The sequence below is a fragment of the Canis lupus genome, chromosome 8 (assembly GCF_011100685.1).
Source record: "Canis lupus familiaris isolate Mischka breed German Shepherd chromosome 8, alternate assembly UU_Cfam_GSD_1.0, whole genome shotgun sequence".
Classification (NCBI taxonomy): domain Eukaryota; kingdom Metazoa; phylum Chordata; class Mammalia; order Carnivora; family Canidae; genus Canis; species Canis lupus.
In genome coordinates, this window is record NC_049229.1 from 6,610,242 (window position 1) to 6,631,835 (window position 21,594).

A 21,594-nucleotide genomic window follows, 5' to 3' on the forward strand; every position below is an offset into this window, starting at 1 on the left:
AACAAGAGCAAAGAAAAAATTTTAACTATTCACATTTGATATTTCATATTAAACTGTTATCTTTTTGCAATAATCATAATTTGCGAGCCTGTTCAGAATGTGTGATTATTTTTCAAAATCTTTGGTAACTCATTCTTTGCACAAAAATATCAAAACTTAGATGGGAAATATTTTAAGTAATTACATATTTTGAATGCCAATCACTAAAATAACTCAAACAGATTTTAATGTATAAAGTTTTCTATTAGATGACTATATGTTTTTATACTTAGTATGATTTCAGAGATACATTTTTATGTACCTATTTTATATACATAAAATACAAATATAAGATTATATATATATATTTCTGTACTCTCTTAGTTTATCTTATCCTAGGTGTATAATTGAGGCAGTTTTCCTTCAGTCTGAGTTTTATGACTTCTAGGAGCCTCAGCTTCATAACTATTTTCTTTGGAAGGCTGTATTTGTATAAATATATTAAGCTTGATTTTTCACTGAAAGCAAATATGACTACATTTATTATTCCCAGTTTGAAAATAAAACTGTAAATCATAATCTCCAGATAAAGGACTTTCCTTTCATGGTTCTAAGTAAAAAGAAAATCTGTTTCACTGTTTACTTAACATTTGATGGTGATGCAATAAATAAAACATTAGCCAAAGAGTGACTGTGTCTTTCTCTGCTTTTTCTTTCTACAGGTTGTATTTCATGTGGATGTGGGTATGATGTGCCACAGCAACATGATGTCTTGATTAGGTAAGTCTGCTTTAAAGAACATCCTCACAAAAAAAAAAAAAAAAAAAAAAAAAGAACATCCTCACTGCAGAGTTCCCAGGTCATGACATTGTATTGTTGGTATTCCTAGCCTAAATGGTGACAAAAATGGGATCTTTTTTCTTTTCTGGTGATCTTTGGTAGAGAAAATTGAGTTCCAGTTTCCATGGAGACACTATTTGTTGGTTGGTTTATTTATTTATTTTTATGGGACTTACATTAAAAGTGCAATCAGGGAAATATCTAAGAAGCCTATTGAGGTAAGGGAAAAGAAATATCAAAACAGAAGTTATATATATCATCCTTTTTATAGAACAGCCATAGTAGAGATTTAGAGAGCTCTAATAGTGGACATGTCTTATGTTGAAACAGTTCATTATTTATATATGCAAGAAATAATATCTTAATTAATATCTTTACCCAATTGTACATATGTAATTTTTCTGCTAACATATATTGGCACCAAATACATAATTGTGAATGTTCACTTCCAAAATTTTCTTTTCCTTTTTTTTTTTTTCCAAAATTTTCTTGATTTGAATGTAGTCACTCTTGCTGATTGATGTTTTTCTTATTGTATTGACACCAAATGTAAATAGGTGAGCAATCTTATACTATGGCTGGTTAAGGTGCTAGAAGAACAGGCAGGTGAACATCTGAACAAATGGCTTCTCCTGTCTCCTTCATGACCCAGTGGGTAAGATCTTGATTCTCTTTGGCCAATAGAGGAAAATGTCCCAGACTTTTCATATTCCTGTTAGTTTCTGCTGCCATTTAGGTGTTGATAATAAGTAATAAAGGGAGTCATACAGTTAGTCTGGTGTAGTAAAGTGAATGTTCGCCAGTCAGGTAATCAGGTAACATCTCTTCATATGAATCTTGTTATTTTTTCTGACTGTGTGCGAAACATGTCACTTTTTACAGTCATAGTCTCTTTATCTGTAAAATGAAATACTCCTATAAGGTGATTCTACGTTTAATTCTAGGTTAGTGATTCTATAGATTTTTAATGAATGAACTTTTTATGTCTGATGAATGATAGTAGTGCTCTGGTTGCCAGAATGATCACCCTGTATGCAATTGGACAGATCGATTATTAACATGATAAGTATTTAAAGTAATGTGATTTTCTCATGTCTGGAGTATTTCTAAATAAAGCCAGAAGCTAGTGAATTGCTTTGTTTGATTCAAGATGCTATAGTTGTTTTTCTCCTTTTTCTAATTCTCTTTCCAGATGGCATGGGTGTTGAGTGAATGAAATATTAAGAACCCTTCCAATTTTATGATTTTATGAAATATTATTTGAGAACACCATATATTGTTATTGAAAGAGATGAGAACTTTTCCTGATTTCTGTTCCTCTTTTCTCTTCTTTTATTTTCCTCCTAGGAAAACAACATATCTTTTCTAGATGACCACATCTCTTTGTAGTACAGAATAATTAAAATATTCAAAAGCAAAGTGTCACTTTCCACCATCACCTTTTAAGAATGTTCAATCATATTTTAGTTGAACTTATGGGTTTATGAAAATTTCCTTTTCAAATCACTCCTCATACAATACTAAAATATTAATATTGACCATGGTGTGAATTTGTTAGTTTTAGTAGGAGTACTTTCAGTTGCTAAGTAATTAGTCTTATAAATAACTGATAAAAACCACTGTCATATCTGTAAGAATTTAAGCATCTTGTGACCTTTCCTTTTGTTGTAATTACATATTCAGATAGCTGGAAATATTTTTTTTTAACTCTTATCAGTCTTATTATTTTTAGTGAAAAGACACCGATCTCAGGATATTTATACATTTACCTGGGACATAATAGAAGGAATCAGTGATACATGTGGTACCAAGCACATTGTATATCTTTAATGCTTAAATATTTCAAATTAATGTATATCCTCCCCAGAGTGATTAGATCCTTTCTGGAGTTACAGTAACAAAGGCTTTACTTGCCTAAAGGGACAAAGGGAACCATTTAGGAGAATGAGGCAATTAATCAATTATATAACATTTTGAAAACATTTAGTATTTCCTACCATTTGATTTTTACTTCTGGAAGCTGCTTTTCTTACACTAGCAGATTAGAGTAGTTAGATCCCCATGCCCCCACCCCTGTCATTTTTTTCATTCTTTTTTTCACCATGAAATTATATGTTCTTTCATAAAAACATTTTCTGAAAAATTAATGCTTACATTGAATTTTTCAAACTTAGCAAAAATGATTTAAGATGTTTTACTACAAAGAATTAACATAAAATAATTTTTTTAAGATACAATTTTTTGAAAGTATTATCACCTCCAAATTGTGTCTTGCAAATCATGTCTGTATTATCACTCCCATATATTCAGGATAAGATGTAAAGCAAATGAATGAGGGATGCCTGGGTGGCTCAGCGGTTGAGTGCCTACCTTCCACCAGGGCATGATCCTGAAGTCCCCGGATCCAGTCCCACATCTGGCTCCCTGCATGGAGCCTGCTTCTCCCTCTGCCTGTGTCTCTGCCTCTCTCTCTGTCACTCGTGAATAAATAAATAAAATCTTTTTTAAAAAGTGGATGAAACAAAACAAAACAAAAGGAAGAAAATAATAGGGGAGAATACTCTTATCATAAAAGAAGAACAAGGGCAGCCCGGGTGACTCAATGGTTGAGCATCTGCCCTCAGCCCAGGGCGAGATCCCAGAGTCCCGGGATCGAGTCCCACATCGGGCTCCATGCATGGAGCCTGTTTCTCCCTCTGCCTGTGTCTCTGCCTCTCTCTCTCTCTCTCTCTGTGTCTCTCATGAATAAATAAATAAAATATTTTTTAAAAAATTAAAATAAAAAAATAAAACAAGAACAAAAGCTCTCAAAGAGAGCAGAGAAAAAGCAAGTGGAAAAAGTAGATAAGTAAATACAATCTGTGGTTGACCCAAAAATCTCAGTATAGTTTAACATATCATTATGTAGGAATACAAAATAGTTGCCAAAAATTGTTAACAAGTGCTAACACTAACCATATTAAAATATGCAGTTCTCCCTTCTGCTGGTTCCTCTTCCTTACAAAAATAATTAGCAATAAAATTGAAGGCAAGGAAACAAGGAGTGATGAAGATCTTGGAAAATCCAATAAATGGATTATCATTTTCTAACAATTGTTTATTAGGCTGTATTTCTTATGTGGTTATGCAGGAACAGTTTTTCCTTGCCTTCCTATATGTTAGGTACTGTGTTATACTTATCTTAGGCAGAACATCTAACATCTGATAAGAATTCTAAACATCAAATGATAAGATGATAGTTTTTTATCTCTGGGTCTTAATAGCCCTGGAAATCGCAGATAACAGTATTTCTTTCTTTCAAAGAGAAGAAAAAAACAGCTAGAAGAAGGTTAAGTGAATGAGTTATGTAATATGGTCACATAATCTTTTCTAAGTAGTAGCCTATTAGGGAGTTGGCAGTCTTCTAAAAAAGAAAATGAATTATGATGAGGAAACCGGGATTTGTTTCTCAGCACTGATACACTCTTGAGGAAGTTACCAAACTTCTTCGTGTTTACTTAACAGTAAAATGAGATGATACGATTAAATAATCTCAAAACTCCTTTTTAGTTCAGATAGTTTATGACAGAATAATGGTATATAAGATTTACTTAGGACTTAGTATGTGTCAGACCCATGGGATGCTATCACACTTAGAGTTTTACATGGATTGAATAATTGTCAAACAACCCAGTGAAGTAGATACTATTATTAGTTGGCGTTTTTTAAAAACTTTTTTTATTTTTTTTAAAGATTTTATTTATTCATGAGAGACAGAGAGAGAGAGGCAGAGACACAGGCAGAGGAAGAAGCAGGCTCGCAGGGAGCCAGATGTGGGACTGGATCCGGGGACTGCAGGATCACACCCTGAGCCAAAGGCAGATGTTCAACCACTGAGCCATCAAGATGCCCCTATTAGTTGGCTTTTATGATGATACTAAAGCTTAGGGATTCAAGTATCTTGAGCAATGCACATGTTTAGGAACAGCAGTGTTGAATGTTTAAATGAGGCCATCTGACTCCAGAGTCCATCAGCTTTAGGGCCATGTTGTACATCCCTAACATTATCCACAAGCCAGTCAAGACAGGAAGTCACATGTGTGTGAAACCTGCATTCTTTCCAACTTTATTTTTCTGGAGTCATTAGTTATTTGCCTATCAGCCTGGCTTGTGCTACAGTAAAACATGGTTCCCCTTTGGTTAACATTTTCTGTTCATGCTCATTCTTTAACTATAATCTAGAGAGTAGCACTTCTTTCAATGGAATATTTCTACAGAGTATTTTCCAGAGACTGCCCATGCGGTCATTGAACATGAATCAGAGGGAAGGTTTATGGAAATTATAAATGAACAGTCAAGGGAGAGTCTTTTGTAGCAAAATTATAGGAGTGTCTCCTTAGGTCAAAGTCAAAGTAAGGATGAATTAACTCCCGAAGCAATTTCGAAAAGGTGAAATTCAATGATATTGCAGTTGTTGGACCAGGTGTTAAAATGTTATTGGGTGTTAATTTAATTTTCATCCTGTCAACACTCATCTGAACTGTAACAGCTGCTAAACACGGTTCCACAAGAGCAAACCATCCACAGAAAGGAAGCAGATGCCTAATCAATAGGGCCAATAGAAATGTATGGCTCAGCTAAGCAACCTGCACAAGGGGGAATGAATCCCATAGGGCTTCGTCTTACCTGAATGGAAAAGAACTTTAAAGATAGTGAGACGATTTAAGCAGTAAGAACAGAAGACTGAAAGTCCTAGGTTGGCTTCCTATTGTATTGACTCTTTCTTTCTTTTTTCCTTTTTTTTTTTTAAATTCTACATGACCTTGGATTTACAATTCCTTGGTTTCTCAGTTCCTCTGAGGTTTCAGAGGTATTGAGACTGTTGTTTCAGATCTGTTGCTATCTTTACTGCTGTTATCATCACACAGTCCTTGCAGTCCAGAGTAAAAACTGCTTCTTTACAAAAGTTGTAACATAAAAGATATACCAATGATGATGTAATAGTATTTAATAGCTGTTCTTCATTCCATCTTAGGCGGATAGGAATAGATGACTTGTGACTGAGAAAGGCATTTTGAATTTGAATAATTTTTTGACTACTATACTTGCTAACATGATAGGATATGTAATTTCCCCTATTGGAGATTTTCAAATAGAATGGTAGATTACTGTGTTTATGCCAAGTGAAATCTTACCTAGAAATTGTGGATTGACTATATAAACCTCTTTAAGTGAATTAATTTGCCATGCATTTAATAATTTTTTGTAAGTTAGTACAGCTCTTCAAAAATATCACCTTCATTTAATGCATCTCAGACTTGACTATAAATCCTTCTCGGATTATATGATTGTGTGCCAGCAATTCTCTAAACTCTCCTCCACTGGAGAGTTGTGGCATCCTGGAGCTTCAATATTATTAGAAGGTTTGGGAGGGTTTTTTTGTTTTTGTTTTTGTTTTAATAAGGGAAAGCAACTGGATTTAAAGGAATAGAATGCAAATTTTGCATAATTTTTAAGATGATTCATCTTTCAAACAATTTGAATGTTGAGATACACTTTTTTGGCCTATATGCAAACACTTGGTGATTGTTCTCCTTCTTGGGATCAGCAGGGAAAAGATTCACTATGGCTACTCATCTAATATGTTCTGCTGCAGGAGAAATCTTTCATTTTCCTGAGCTTGTTAAATGTCAAAATAGCAAAACATCGCAAAACAAAGAAACACCTGTATTCTACTTAGAATTTCACAGTGCTTATATTATTCCCCTTCTTCTGTTTGTATTTCTGTAGTAAGTAAAAGCTTTAAGGAAGTATGCAGTGTGGGCTATTTTATCCTATATTGGAATAGTAGTACTGTGTCCTTACTGCAAAAAAGGATTAGTTTTGAGGAGATAGAATAATTGTGGCATTTAGGCTGATGAACCAGCCTTTTTTTTAAAAAAAATATTTTGAAGATAAGGTGAGTTATTATTGGGGAAAATTCAAAAGACCGTCAGAGGCATATTGAGAATTTTGTATTATGAAATTCTTAGCCCAAACGTAAATGCAAATAAGGCAGATAAAGGGAACTAAGCCTGCTTTTTCATAGAACAATAATTTTGAAATGGCTCTTTGGAGATCTTGGTAGAAAAACAAAAGGTAAAAGCAAGAATTATATTTCTTAGCATTTAACCAAAACTGGGGATAAGAGCCAGTGTTGGCTATGTTTAGTATGATAACATACTACATGGTTTCCATTTTGTGTTAGGTATTTGAAAAGCCAAAAATTTGGTGCAGGAGTATGATGTCAGATAAGCATTCTTTCCTTCCTCTCTCCTCTCCTCCTCTCATTTTCCTTCCTCCCTGCTCCTCACCCTTTTTCCTAGTGGTAAGAAATGAATGTAGATGGAACACTTTGGTGACTGGATTTTGTACAATTTCAGTGAAGAAATGTATACTTAAAGGTTAAATTGGGCTTTTAAATGTGTTCACACATTATCAGAGTTATTTATTATATAACCTGTATTCTTATGGCTGTGGATGAATTTCATTATACAATTTATATAAAATAGATAATAGATTAATGAATGTTATTATTTCCTTACTTTCACTAATTAGGTTATTATTAAATGAGATCAGCTAAATTCTGAAGCTTTTAATGGAAAATTGATGTAGCTTTTGTGAGCCCTAGAAATCTTATTTCTTTGTTCTATCACTGTAATATATGGAGAGATTCATCATCAAAATTTGATATTTAAATCAAATTAAAGGGTATGATCAGCCTTATAAAATTTATTTTAAAAATTAAAGTTCATAGAGAAATTAATGTTTTATCTTTTCACTTACAACTAGCAGGCTTTCTAAAAGAAAACTGCTTACAGCCGTTCACTCTATTTTTGATGATTTCAGTACAAAATGAACAATTTCGGGTGCCACTTTATTTTGACTATGCTGTCTAGTAACTAGTGTGATTGTTTGATAGAGCAAAGTAAAAAATGAAAGACAAAGGAGGAGACAGAATGCTAGCAACTGATTCTGTGATAACCCCTGAAAGATTTAGACATGATTTAATCTTACTTGGTTAGTTCACATTTCACTCAAGAATATAGTGGGGGAAGATATTGACATATATAACTATTTATTTTCCTATATAATTTATATAGGGCTGTAGGCTTATTGTAATTTCTTTGATATAAAGTTATAATAATATGACATCCTACTACTGTTATCATACAAATAAATACTCATTGCCTTTTTTCTATGGAACCTTGAAGAGTTTAGATACTTCACTTAGTAAATGCACTGTCATATACTCATTCTTTAAGTCTATACTTAAGTTTTAGAGTGGCATATCTTTCTTCTAGAAAGATGAATTATTTAGTGTTTGTTGTCTTCCTCAATGTACCTCTATGCTTATCATAATACCTGGTACAAGATGTGTTGAATTAAATTGAACAGAATTTCTCAGATACTCCTTTATATTTATTTGAAAGAGCTTATCCGCATTTGCTAGTTGGAGGAAACCAACAAAAAGAGATTAAGATTTTCTCATGATCTCATGATCTCTTGAATCACTAGAATCCTCATTTACTGAGTTTTATTCTAATGCTCTTCTTAAGGTAATACCATAATCCTTAAACCTAAATGTAGCCTATGGCTAATGAAAGCTGAATGCTAAGACATATATCTGAGCATAGCCTAGAATTCAAAAATGTTGGATCCTGCACTAATCCTGCTACTAATAAGTTTGGGAAAGTTTCTTATATAAGTATGAATATAAATGATCTTTGCAGAAATTGTTTTCTTGTTTAATAACTCTAAAAACATTATAGTGAGGTTATTTTAAATTATATTTTGAAGATATTTGGTACAACATGGTCATTTGAGAATTCCATACTTTGCTTTTTCTCCAGAGCACTTAGCATTATTTTACATTTATATATTTTATGTAAGTTTTTTCATTCCAAGTGGAAGCTCTGTGGAACTTTGTTTAGGTTATTCACTTCTGAAACACAACCACCTCCCTACCCCCCTGCTCTTAGAACCATGCCTGGAGCAGTACTGGTGCCCAGTTAACATTGGGTAAATCACTGAATGAATGAATCATACTTGTGGGTGATCAGCAGTGGCTCTACAGCTGATCCTCAATCTTGGTGAGCTCTGAACTACCTGAAGTGATGGCTATACTTTCTGGCAGTATCTTTGTTTTGATCTTGGCTTTGGCTTAGGTTGTTTCTTCATTTTTGTCTTTTGTCCAGCTGAATTAACTGATATTTTATTGTGGCTAGACATAAATGTAGGGGCTCCTTCCACTGTTACTGTAAGAGTTTAAGATTGTGGCAATTGTTGTTGCTTATAAGGAATGGTTTTTGTAGGGCAGACCAGTCAAGGATGTTAACTTGCTAAGGTGCTGTGATCACATTCAAAGATCTATGCTCAGGTGGCTCACTTGCGTAGGCCATCTACTGGTGAGGTTTACCTCAGCAACTGGTAACTGAAATGATACCTATATACCATACATCAAATAAAATAATGGTATAATGCCTAGCTAGTCTCAGAGAAAGAGAACTGTTTTGTGGAACAGAAGGAACCAATATAAATGCAATAGCTTATTCTAAACAGTAATTGTTACTCATTACTGTAATCTAATTTTGACTTTAAATTCCAAGCCTAAGTGTCTTACCCTGGATCTTTTGATAGTATTAGATGGCCCTTGGCTTTCCTTAAAGTCCAGACTCTTTCCACGTCCAGGTGTTGAAGACTTACTTTACTTGGTAGGCCAAATGACTGAAGAATCAATTTGTATATTTTAAAATATAGGAAGTATCACAAGAATAACGTAACTATGGCATGTTTCCAAGACATGATTTGGGAATAGATTTTATTGGACAAAATATATTCATAGTATGTGAGTGCTCTGTAAATTTTGGCCTACAGTAGTAGAATATGTGTTCATTTGTAGATGCAAGGGAGAGGAAAAATATAATTTGCTGCTATGCTGTGGTAATAATAAGTTCCTAGAGGAACATCAGGCTAAAAATAATTTATTGAAACTGCCCTCGATTTCTAAAGACATTTCTGAGTTGCATTTAGAACATAGCCATTGATTACAAAGTGTGATTTGAGAAGGCAAAAGAGGCCAATTTTCCGGCAAACAAATTAAGAGATGCATATTGACTGCAGGGAAGTATGTCATCACTGAGAAATCGAAAGCAATGGGACTTTAGGAAATCAATCAGCAAGCAGTCCAGTCAAATTAGACTTTTTTTTCTCATACGTAGTTGCTGGAACCCTATGTGGGATGTACATATTTTCAACAGATATAAACTTTTTGCTTTTATAGTAAACCCAGGTTAATAAAATGAATGGAGGGACAGGTTACAGGTTCTAACTCATTCACATTGCATATTTTCAGAACCCTAAAAAAAAACATAGAAGTTCCCTGAGATCCTATGTAAATGTGCATTCTTCTATAATAAATTTTGTCCCAATGACCCATTTTTCTTAGCAGTTTGGGTGCCCTTTGGGAAAATATGACTCTAATCTGAGGCCAATAACCAGTTGCCACATTTATTTGAACAGTTTGGGGAATGAGAAAAAAATCAGTAATTTTTTCAATACAGTAGCATTACATCCTAGTCCATTCAACATGGAACTCTATGCTATAAGATTTAAAGTTTTTTTTTTCCTTAAATCTGATAGGAAAATATTTTTAAAGATAAAATTCAAAAAATACTGTTAGATCTCAAGTACAAATGATTCATCTGAGCATATACATTTGCTCATTTTGATACTAAATACTCTTTGTTTTTTTAAGATAATAAAACAGTTTATTTATTTTTTTAAAGATTTATCTATTTATTCATGATAGACATAGAGAGAGAGAAAGAGAGGCAGAGACACAGGCAGAGGGAGAAGCAGGCTCCATGCAGGGAGCCTGATGCAGGACTCAACCCTGGGACTCCAGGATGACGCCCTGGGCCAAAGGCAGGCGCTAAACCGCTGAGCCACCCAGGGATCCCCCAATAAAACAGTTTATAATTAACAAGTGCACAATATGCCACAAATTTCTTATCTTCAACAGAATGACATACATTCTTTCCAGAAACCTTTTTAAAAAGTATTTTTAGGGAATTGAAACATATCCCCCAAATATATCAAGTTAGGATATATTAGGTGGTTAATAAAATGAGACTGACATGTGAATAATAAGCCAGTTTTAAAATACCTAAGTTAAATTCAACTTACCTTTCATTAAGTACTATGTGCAAAGTCCTATGTTAGCTGCATCAGAGTATCAAAATGCCTTTGATGCAGTTTTTATTTCTAAAGAGATTATACTCTAGTAGTGTGTTTATTTAATTAACATAATATAGCCTCATAAATAAGTAGTGGCACAGATCTGAGTGAATTTCTTACTAGACAGTGCCCATTTTCCTTCTATAGCTAATGTAGAACAATAAAAGTAAAAATATTTTTAAATGTTTTTAGTTTTTCTTTAAACTAGAAGATATGACTAGGGATATTAAAAATAATAACATGTTGTATATTTTATAATTACAAAAGTAATACATGCCCAGAGTAGAAAATTCAGATAGCATGAATTATCTTGAAAAAGAAAATAAAAAGGATTTATGATTCTCCTACTTAATAATGAACACTGCAACATAGAGGTAAGCCCTGTCGACTGCTATTGCAAATTTTTCCAATATTTTCTCCAGTTTCTTTTTAAAAATTTTTTTATAAATTCAGTTTGCCAACATATAGTATATGTTCATATATATGCTCATATAGATATAGATAGATATATATAGATATGTAACCATCAAGTGCCCTCCTTAATGCCTGTCACCCAATTACCCCATCCCCCCCACCACCTCCCCTTCAGCAACCCTTTATTTATTTCCCAGAGTTAGGAATCTCTCATGGTTTGTCTTCCTCTAATTTTTCCCCACTCAGTTTCCCTCCTTTCTTATAATCCCTTTCACTATTTTTTATATTCCACATATGAATGAAACCATGATGATTGTCCTTCTCTGATTGACTTACTCTGCTCAGCATAATACCCTCCAATTCCATCCATCCACATTGAAGCAAATGGTGGGTATTCATCCTTTCTAATGGCTGAGTAATAAGCCATCCTTTTCTGGCTCAAGCCTTAGTTAGCAATGACAGGTATAAAAGTAAATAAATGCGTGTATATGTAATATATAAATATGTATATGTATTATACATATATGTATATATATAAGCATATTGGTAAGTGGTAGACAAAAATTATGATTATTTCCTTGAAAAAATTAAATGGGATCAGATTAAAGAAGGAAACATAAACTGACATGGGAGGGGCCAGTTAAAAATGTTGATATTGTTTGGAGACCTGGATGGCTCAGTTAGTTAAGCACCCAACTCTTGATTTCAGCTCAGGTTATGATCTCAGGGTAGTGGGATCGAGCCTGCTGTTGGGCTCTGCACTCAGCAGGGGGTCTGCTGGAGATTCTCTCTCTTCTTCTGCCTCTCCCCTTGCACTCTCTCTCTCTCTCACATAAATTAATAAATTTTAAAAAATGGTTGGGATTACTCAAAGACTGTTCCTCAGACAAGATAGTGAATTGTCCTCTCCACTCCCACCCTAAGAGATTTATCAATCTGCACCAGGAAGCAGTGAGGATTTGACCCAGTGTGTTTCCTAATTAAAATATGCATAACTATAATAGATATCTAAAATATTTTCAAATTAAAAATCATCATTATAATATACATACCATTTTGTAACTAATCTGGCAATGTATTTATTGTAAAAAAGAAATATTGCCTGATAGATCATAGTCATCAGTTGCAGTGTAATTAATTTAAATATTTAAATACTTGTATTTTTTTTTCACTTTTTTAAACAAGGCTGGATTGACAATCTTTATAGGAAAACTTTCAATTTATTTTGTCTTTTATCAGTATAGCCTTTAATAAATTTTAGCATCATTTTATAAGATTAAACAAAAATAGGGCAACCCCGGTGGCGCAGCGGTTTAGTGCTGCCTTCAGCCCAGGGCATGATCCTGGAGACCCTGGGTTGAGTCCCACGTCAAGCTCTCTGTATGATGCCTGCTTCTCCCTCTGCCTGTGTCTCTGCCTCTCTCTCTCTGTCTCTGCCTCTCTCTCTCTGTCTCTATGAATAAATAAATAAAATCTTTAAAGAAAAAGATTAAACAAAAATAATATTGAGATTTTAATATTTTAATGTTAAATATTAAATCTACAGTATTTAAAAGGTGAAAGGTTTATATGATTTTTAAATTTTTATTTATTTTTTTAAGATTTATTTATTTATTTATTCATGTGAGACTCAGATAGAGAGAGAGGCAGAGTCATAGGTAGAGGGAGAAGCAGGCCTCCCACAGGGAGCCCGATGCGGGACTTGATTCTGGATCCTGTAAGCCAAAGGCTCAACCACTGAGCCACCCAGGTATCCTTAAAATTTTAGTTTTTAGGAGAGAGAGCACCAGCAGGGTTGGTGTTATGTGTTGGAGGGATGACAGGGAGAGAGAATCGTAAGCAGGCTCCACCTCCAGTGGGGAACCTGAGGGTGGGACTCCATCTCACCACCCTGAGCTGAAATCAGAAGTTGGACACTTAACCAGCTGACCCAATCAGGTGCCCCATGATTTATATGATTTGAGAGAAACCAGAGTATATTTAAATCTTTACCATATTTGCAATATTTAAACTTATCATCTATGTACAGTGATATCTCTTACCTTTTCCAAGTGTTTATATTTTTCAGTACTTTTGCAGCTTTCTTCATTTTAATTCTAGATTTTTTTGGACAAAGTTTTTATAAGTATTTTCATTGTTATTATTTTTTTTATTTGATAAGATATATATTGAGTTTTGCATATTAATTTTTAACTATCTTCCTCGGTTCCCTAATTTAAATAATTTTTAGTTGACTATATTAATTATAATTTTTCATGTACTCTCAGAGTGTCTTCTCATTGCCAAGTTGTTTTTTCAACACACGTCCTGACTCAAGCTGTATACATTTGCAATATCTGATTTTTAACCACATACTCTTCATCCTATTGACCCAGAGTGAAAATTGATACTCTTGTCTGAAGGACTGTTCCCTTGAGTATATTTAAACCAGACCGATCTCTGTGTTTAATCTGGGTTCATCAGGAACCATTAGCCTTGATTGGTTTGTTTTTCTCCCCCTCCATCTCAGGACTTGATTCTATTGAGTTAACAACTATTCTCCCCAGAGAATAGCTACCACAAGCCTGTTTCAAGTAATTCCAATCTCTTACTTATAGAAATTGAACTGATCTTTTTTTTTTTTTCCTTTTTAGTTTTATTTGAAGACCTGCTGTAATGAATTCTGTATTTGTTCAAATCTTTGAAGATCTGCGAGGACAAAACAGTTATTCAAATCTCTATCATGTTAGCATGCTATTTATCATACTTTCCAATCGTCGTTGCTGAATTATGCGGTCCAGTTGAAAAGAATAAGCATTATTTATTGAAGACTCATACGCTGATATCCAGTAAACCTCGTTAATCATGATTTGACCAACTTGAGATTTATGGTATTTCATAAAAGAACTAGGTATATGTTTATTTTTTGCAAAATATCAGAGAAATAGATTAGTAAGCATTTTAGTGATGTAATAAATAAGACTGTGGTAGAATTATTTGGAACAGACTGTACTTCTTTTAAAATATTATAGCATAACACATTACTCAGAAAATAAGGTAATCTATTGAATTATTGAATTTGCTAGGGAGCAAATTACATCTATGAGCCCCATCATAGCTCTTTTATAATCATGTTTAATTAAGTTGTGTTGCTAATATGTGTAATCCATCCCTGAGTACAGTAAAACTCTCATTCAGATTTTGCTACTATAATTCTGAGATAGAAAAGCCATTGTATTATCATTCAGAACATATAGTTCTAGTTCTACTTTTGAATATCTGTGACTTATGACCTCAAGTAAATAATTTATCTCTTCTGAGTCTACTTGCTTATCACTTAAATGAAAACAAACAAACACCACCACTGTGCCTACCTCACAGAGTTACTTTGAGAGTTAAATGAGCTTGAGTTTGAAAGCCATCTTAAAAATCATAAATCAACAAAATCCTAACTATTCATTATTATGTATTAGATTACTTTATTATAGATTCATAAGATGATTTTGTCCTCAGTTTTTGAATTCTTTATAGGAAGGAGCACAATGGCTTGTGCTAGCTTGTCTAAATTGTAATTTGTATGAAACAGCTTTGATAATTGCCTTGGCTACAATATTCTTGAGTAATTCTCAGTTTCATTTAAAATATTTGAATAAGTGAATAAATACCACTGATATCTTGGAAAAATAGTAAGATTCCTCATTTAAGCTCTCAAACCCTTTCCATTCTGTAAATTAAACTCATCACTTGTATTTAAAAGTATATTCTTATAAGCCCAAATTTACTCCAAAACTATTACAGCACAGATTTTACATGTGACAGGTTTTTAAATAGTGGTGCTGGGTACCTGGGTGGTGCAGTTGGTTGAGTGTCCAACTCTTGATTTTGTTCAGGTCATGATCTCAGTGTTGTGATATCAAGCCCATGTTGGACTCCATGCTTGACATGGAGTCAGCTTGAGATTCTTTCTCCCTCTCCCTTTGCCACTTCTGCTTATGCTGTCTCTCTCAAATAAAATAAATAAATAAATTAGTGAATGCTGTTTTTCCATGAAAACAAAAAGAAAACTCAATGTAAAGCAAACTCAAAATATATCCTTATAAGAAATTCTGTAGACAAATAACATAAAGGTTAATACTTGCTTATTAAGCTGTCATTAAGTGATTAAGTTCAGAAAATTATAACTTATTATTGAAGACTAAATATGGAAAAAATTAAGATATTTAATATTAAGTCTTCTTGTATACTGAGGAACTTTTCTTTTTCTAGATAGCCACTCACAAGATGCACCCCTCGTTTAGGGGAAGAGTTTCTCAAGAGAATAGCAGAACAAAGGCAAACCCTAATGTTCTTGCCTTTTATATTTTAAAAGATACCATCCAGGTATGAGACTACAAAATTAGGGAAAGGATACATACCACTCAGAAGCAAGTTTCCTTGCAACCTCTCCCCCACCCCACCAGAACCTTCACCAGACTAGAGAAAGATCCTTTGAGCTGAAAGAAGTTTAGCAAAAAGATACTATGTAACTTTCTCATCTCTTCTTGTTCCACTTGAGGTGATTCTAAACTGATGGAGAGAAAGTAGAATCCCCTGATAACTTTAGGGATTTGCAATTAGGTAAAATCTGTGCTGCTATGGTCCTATGCGTCTTCTTGGCAGAAGAGAATAAAACGAAATAGCTAACTGGGTCCTCCATGCACCAAGACTTAGAGTATAGGCGAATGACTTTTCTAAATAATACTGGCATAGCTTTTTTGAGTCAGAAATATTGGAGGATACTAGCAGCATCTTTTGTGGCATGAATCATATGATGAGACCACATGAGAATTGAACACCTCAGATGATACCATTATGAGGATTTTAATGCCAGAAGCTAGATTGTAGAATATACTTCAGTGGATATCACTATAGCAATGGTGATGGAGGACCAAAATGCCACTATCTCACATTCCACATCTCACCAAAATGACCTGAGTATTTATATACAATACCAGGAAGAAAAGGAAAGGTAGGAGGAATCCTTGAGTCTACCTTGAATTGACAAAATGATACCTCTTTTTGGTCTGGGACAGAATGGGATTAAGATTGAAACTAGGTTGAGTTCTAGAAAATAAAGAAAATTGCTGTTTTTTACAGTTGAGTTTGACAATATTGTACTTACTACTCTTGTCTTACTATTCTATTGATTGAGCTCTCTTCCTGATATAGAATTCACCACAGTAACTTATTTTTATGTATGTAAAACACAAAAGAGAAAGATAAGGACCCTGGCATCACCTTAACAAGTTTTCTCCTTTTCCTTTGACATATGCTAAATTTATCTACAAGGGAGGGGTCTCAGTTCTTTCTAGTGTCATGTTTGGATGCCAGAAATAACAGTTTATTTTCCTCTCTGCTTTTTTATCCACTTGAAGATGATTTGAAGAAAGTTCTCACTTTGTCTAAGATGGGTAGAAACTTTGTTCTTTATTAAAATCCTTTCAAGGTAATGGTTTCAGTTCTAAGTAATGATTTTTTATTATAAAATATTTTTAGCCAATGGTGGCTACTAAATTTCCCTCAACGAGCTTAGGGAGGCAATCTGCTTGGAAGATGGGGAAGTGGCTGCATTTATAAAAACATATATATATATATATATATATATATATATATATATATATATTATCTGGATAGAGGTAAAGGAAAAATTAACAAGGCTTACTCATCATCCTTCACCTAATGGAATCTGCAGATGACAAAACATTTCATTATTAGTTCTGTGTGCTGCCGTCTGCAATTGCTTGTATATTTTTTATTTAATTGCTAATATATTCTGCCTCAAATTTGGTCAAGGATTAGGTAGAGAAGATGATTCTCAATGGTTTTAGCCTAGCCAAGGAAAAATGTCCATAGAAAGTTCTTGGATAAGTTAGAACTGAGTTTATGTCTGGAAGCCTCAAAAATAAACGTAAAACTGATACCTTTGATCTTTAATTTTTATTTTTAAGGTGTCTTAAATTATGTAATAGAGAGCATTCTAGAACTACCTTTCATTGCTCTTCAGTGTATTGTACATTCCCTAATCCAACTTTCAGACTTAATTCTTCACTTAAATAAGACATGAATGTATCAATGTATTTAATCTTAAAATGGCAAGATAGCATTCTCCTATTTCTGGGGTGATTGTTTTATATAATTCTGAAACTTGGGGAGAAATATATTATAGGACCTAGAAAGTATATGACTTCATAACGTTGATTTCACTCTTCAATAAAAATACTGAGGATTTTGGTCCAAGTAGTAGAAAGTTTACCAGCCTATTCATTTAACAAATATCTATTTAACACATACAATGAAAAAGGCACTTGTTCTAAACATAAGGATGTAGTCATTAAAATGCCAATTCTTTTCTCTCAAAATCCTAGTAGAGTGAGTAGACAACAAGTAATACACTAATAAAATAAATAGCCAAATTATGTTTAGTACTATGATAGCAACAACAAACAACAGAGTTTTCTAATGAGTGCCTGGATGATTATTTTACAATAATTTTCAGGGAATGTTCTTCTGAGAAGTTAGTATTTAAGCTGAGTCCTAAATATAAGAAGAAGATAACTGTGAAGATTGGGACAGTTTGGGAGGCAAAGGACAATTATATGAATAGAAATTCTGGAGTGTCAAAAGTCTGCTAGATGAGAGTGATGGAAGCATGAGGGGAAATAAATTTAGAAGGGTACATGTGGGCTGATGCTGTAGGTATCAGGGAAATTGGATTTTATTCCCACAGTGATAAGAACGTAGGGTAGGTTTTAATACAAGAGCATAAAGTGATTTGTTTGATAATTTAAAAATACTACTGTCTGTATTATAATCTCAATGATAAAATAATATATCTGAAATTTGCTTTAAAACCATTTGTAGAGATGCCTGGGTGGCTCAGAGATTTGAGTGTCTGCCTTTGGCTCAGGGCTTGATCCTGGAGTCCTGGAATCGAGGTCCACATCGGGCTCCTGCATGAAGCCTGCTTCTCCTCCCTCTTCCTATGTCTCTGCCTCTTTCTCTGTGTCTCTCATGAATGAATAAATAAATAAAATCTTTAAAAAATAAAATAAAAACATAAGGAGAAGTGTTGGGTGGGAGCAAATGAGGTTCAGATGAAATAAGATTAGTCATGATTTTGAGACTTATCGAAGTACATGAAATTCATTATACCATTACCACTACTTTATATGTACTTGAAAATGTTCATAATATAAAGGTTTAAAAATATATAATAACCTCAACTTTCCCCTCAGTGTAATAAGCAATCTAGTGCCCAGATGTAGATCTGTAAATACTACCCCTCACAAAAGGAGACAGTTAATAGTATAGGTTGTGAGAGAGTGTTGGGCAGAAATATAGACTGGATGGTGATATATTTATTAAGACAGGAAAGACAAGAGTGCAGCTTGGAGAGGGCACTGGAAATTTAAACTTCGTTTTGGACATGGTAAGGGTGAGATGTTTATTAGACATCCAATTGGAGTTATTGAGTAGCTTTAGTGTGTATATGAATGAGGAGTTCAGAGAGAGGGTAGTGCCATAAATGGCATTATTCTTTCACAGGAATTTGTCCCTTCTTCTCCCTTACTATTTCTTCTAATAAGGTAACATATTTTTTACCCTGATACTTTGGATTTAGCCAGATAAATAGCTTTGGTCAATAGGATATGAAGAGACTTGAAAGCTGATGTATCTGAGCAAAATCTCTAAATGTGCTAGCATGTTTTAGTTCCATCCCGTTTTCTACTCTCTACTGTGAGAATAGCATTCTTTGATCTTCTCACTTGGGATCTGATGAGATGAAATGACACTGAGCTGCTCCTAGTCAAGCCTATCAGAGTTGTTAGCACTAGAGAAGTGGGCACAAGAAATAAGTGTTGTTGAAAGCCACTGAGATAATTACAGATATGTGTTATCTCAGTAAGGTCACCTGATATAGTCAGGGATAGAGATACGAATTTGGGAGTCATTGGCATATTGATTGTATTTAATGCCATGGTACTAGGTGAGATGATCGAAGGGAAATGGTGATCTTATATTGTTTTTTACAATGGAAAATGGGCTTGACAAAACAAGACAACCCCACAAAACCAAGAAGTTCTTGGAAATTTATGACTAAGAGGGCATTTATTTTTTGTTTCTGTAATGTTTAGGTTAGTAGGATTTCAAAAATTGGCAAGTAGATATTTTAAATCAAAGTTTGAAAAGGATTTTTTCGTGATATATACTGAGTCAAACGGAATGTGAAATGCCTTACCTAAATTATACATCACCATAAGACAAAATTTCTGATAGTTTTTCAAGTTTCACCATATAGTTGAAATTGGAATAAGTTCACTTGAAATGAGTTGATTGCTCTCTGCCTAAGGTTAGGTCACTTAGCTTTAAAACAACAAATATGATTTTAGATTATATTGTTTCTTGGTGTAAATTTCTATCACAACAGGTATTAGGCTTTGTTTTAATTAGATGAAATAGGCATTTCTAAATTGATGATAAATGTCTCTTTAAAGTGCATATGAAATTATGCTGGTGGTAATTTGTTAAATTATTATGGAAATTTCACACTTCCACAATAAAATGTTTCATTTGCTTTTGATTTAGGTAAGTGTCCCGTTATAAACTACCCACTCCATCTCCATATACACTCTGCTTAGCAATTTCATGGGCATCTACACAGACTTGTATTTTCCCTAAAACAGGGTCCCAAACAAATTATAGTCAATGTTGGGGTGGTAGGGTTAGTAGAAAATTATTCTTAAACTAATGCATCTCTTTTCAGTTTTCATGTTCCATTATTTTCCTTTGAGTGGTTTTTCAACTACGGTTTTAGATTTTATTATTATTAGCTAGTATATTTCTTTAAGGCAATCCCTTTCCTTAATCATTTTTATAACAAATATGGAGTTCCTTTTACTTGCTTGTTTTTATAGTTATTAAAGTCCTAGAAATAATACTGAATTGTGGTTTTATACTACTATAATCCATTCTATCTAAATTTATTTGACTGGTGGTAGGATTTGCCTCAATCCTTTGTTCTCATATAAAAATTTTATCATGTTTCATTAAGTTAAGGAGGGATTTTTGGGTGACCTCATGAATTCTGTATTTTCAGTTATTTCATTAGTTAACAACAACAATTTTTATAACTGTCATTTTTAAGCTCTTACTGTTTCAGGTATCACTATAAAAACATTACTTAACATATTTAATCCTCATACAGCCACCCTATGAGGTGGGTTTTGGTAATATTCTTATTCAACAAATGAAGGAATAGGCTAAATAACTTGTCCTGTGTTATGCAGCTAGTAAATTATGGAGTCAGGATTAAATCTTAGCTCTGTCTAATGCCAAATTCTTCATGCTTAACTCTGTTTTATATAGTTGCTATTGGAGTAGACTAACAGCTCTATCATATAATCTCCAAATCTCAGCAGTTTAAGAAGGTAAAAATTTATTTTTTTCTCATATCATAGTTCAATTGGATAATTGGTATCCAACCTTGTAGGTTCTTTCTATCTAGAATCTTTGTACTTCCCTAAAACCATAGTAATGGTGTTCATTGTTCATGTGGCTATTAAATTTCAATGGATTAAAATGAAAAATTCAATTCCTAGGTTACCGTAGCCATATTTCAAGTGCTCAGTAGCCACATCTGACTCATTAGTATTGAAGAGTGCAGATATAGAGCATTTTCATCATCACAATAATTTTACTGGACATCCTTGTCTAGAACCTCTGGTTCTTCCTCTGGGACTTCAGTTTTAAGCCTTACTCTAGTTTTTCAGGGAGATTTTTTGAGCTAGACTGAGGTCTAGTATATTACTTGATTCTACTTTCCACTGGACAGAATTCAGACAAATGACTGCACCTAAACGTAAGGGAAATTGTAAAATGTGGTTGACCTGTGTATCTAAGAGCAAAAGGGAAATGGCTAGTGAACAATTGGCCGGATTCTGTCTTGGTGTTGCTCTAAATCTCTCTCTATTCTAAACATTAGCTGAACACTTATTGAATAGCAGTCTCTAAGCATCTGAAATACATTTTAAAACCCTCACAGGAAATTGCGGGAAGATTAGATTATGTTCAGATAATTGTCTTTGC

At 33.6% G+C, this 21,594-nt stretch overlaps 1 long non-coding RNA gene across 1 annotated transcript in view; it reads left to right on the forward strand.

Annotated features, from left to right (window-relative positions):
- Window positions 1-14,127: 14,127 nt before the first annotated feature.
- The window catches only part of LOC106559148, a 41,437-nt gene continuing 33,970 nt past the window's right edge, over window positions 14,128-21,594 (forward strand). Inside the window, exon 1 of the long non-coding RNA XR_005363082.1 lies at window positions 14,128-14,380. This is a non-coding gene — a long non-coding RNA (uncharacterized LOC106559148). The remainder of the gene's footprint in view (window positions 14,381-21,594) is intronic.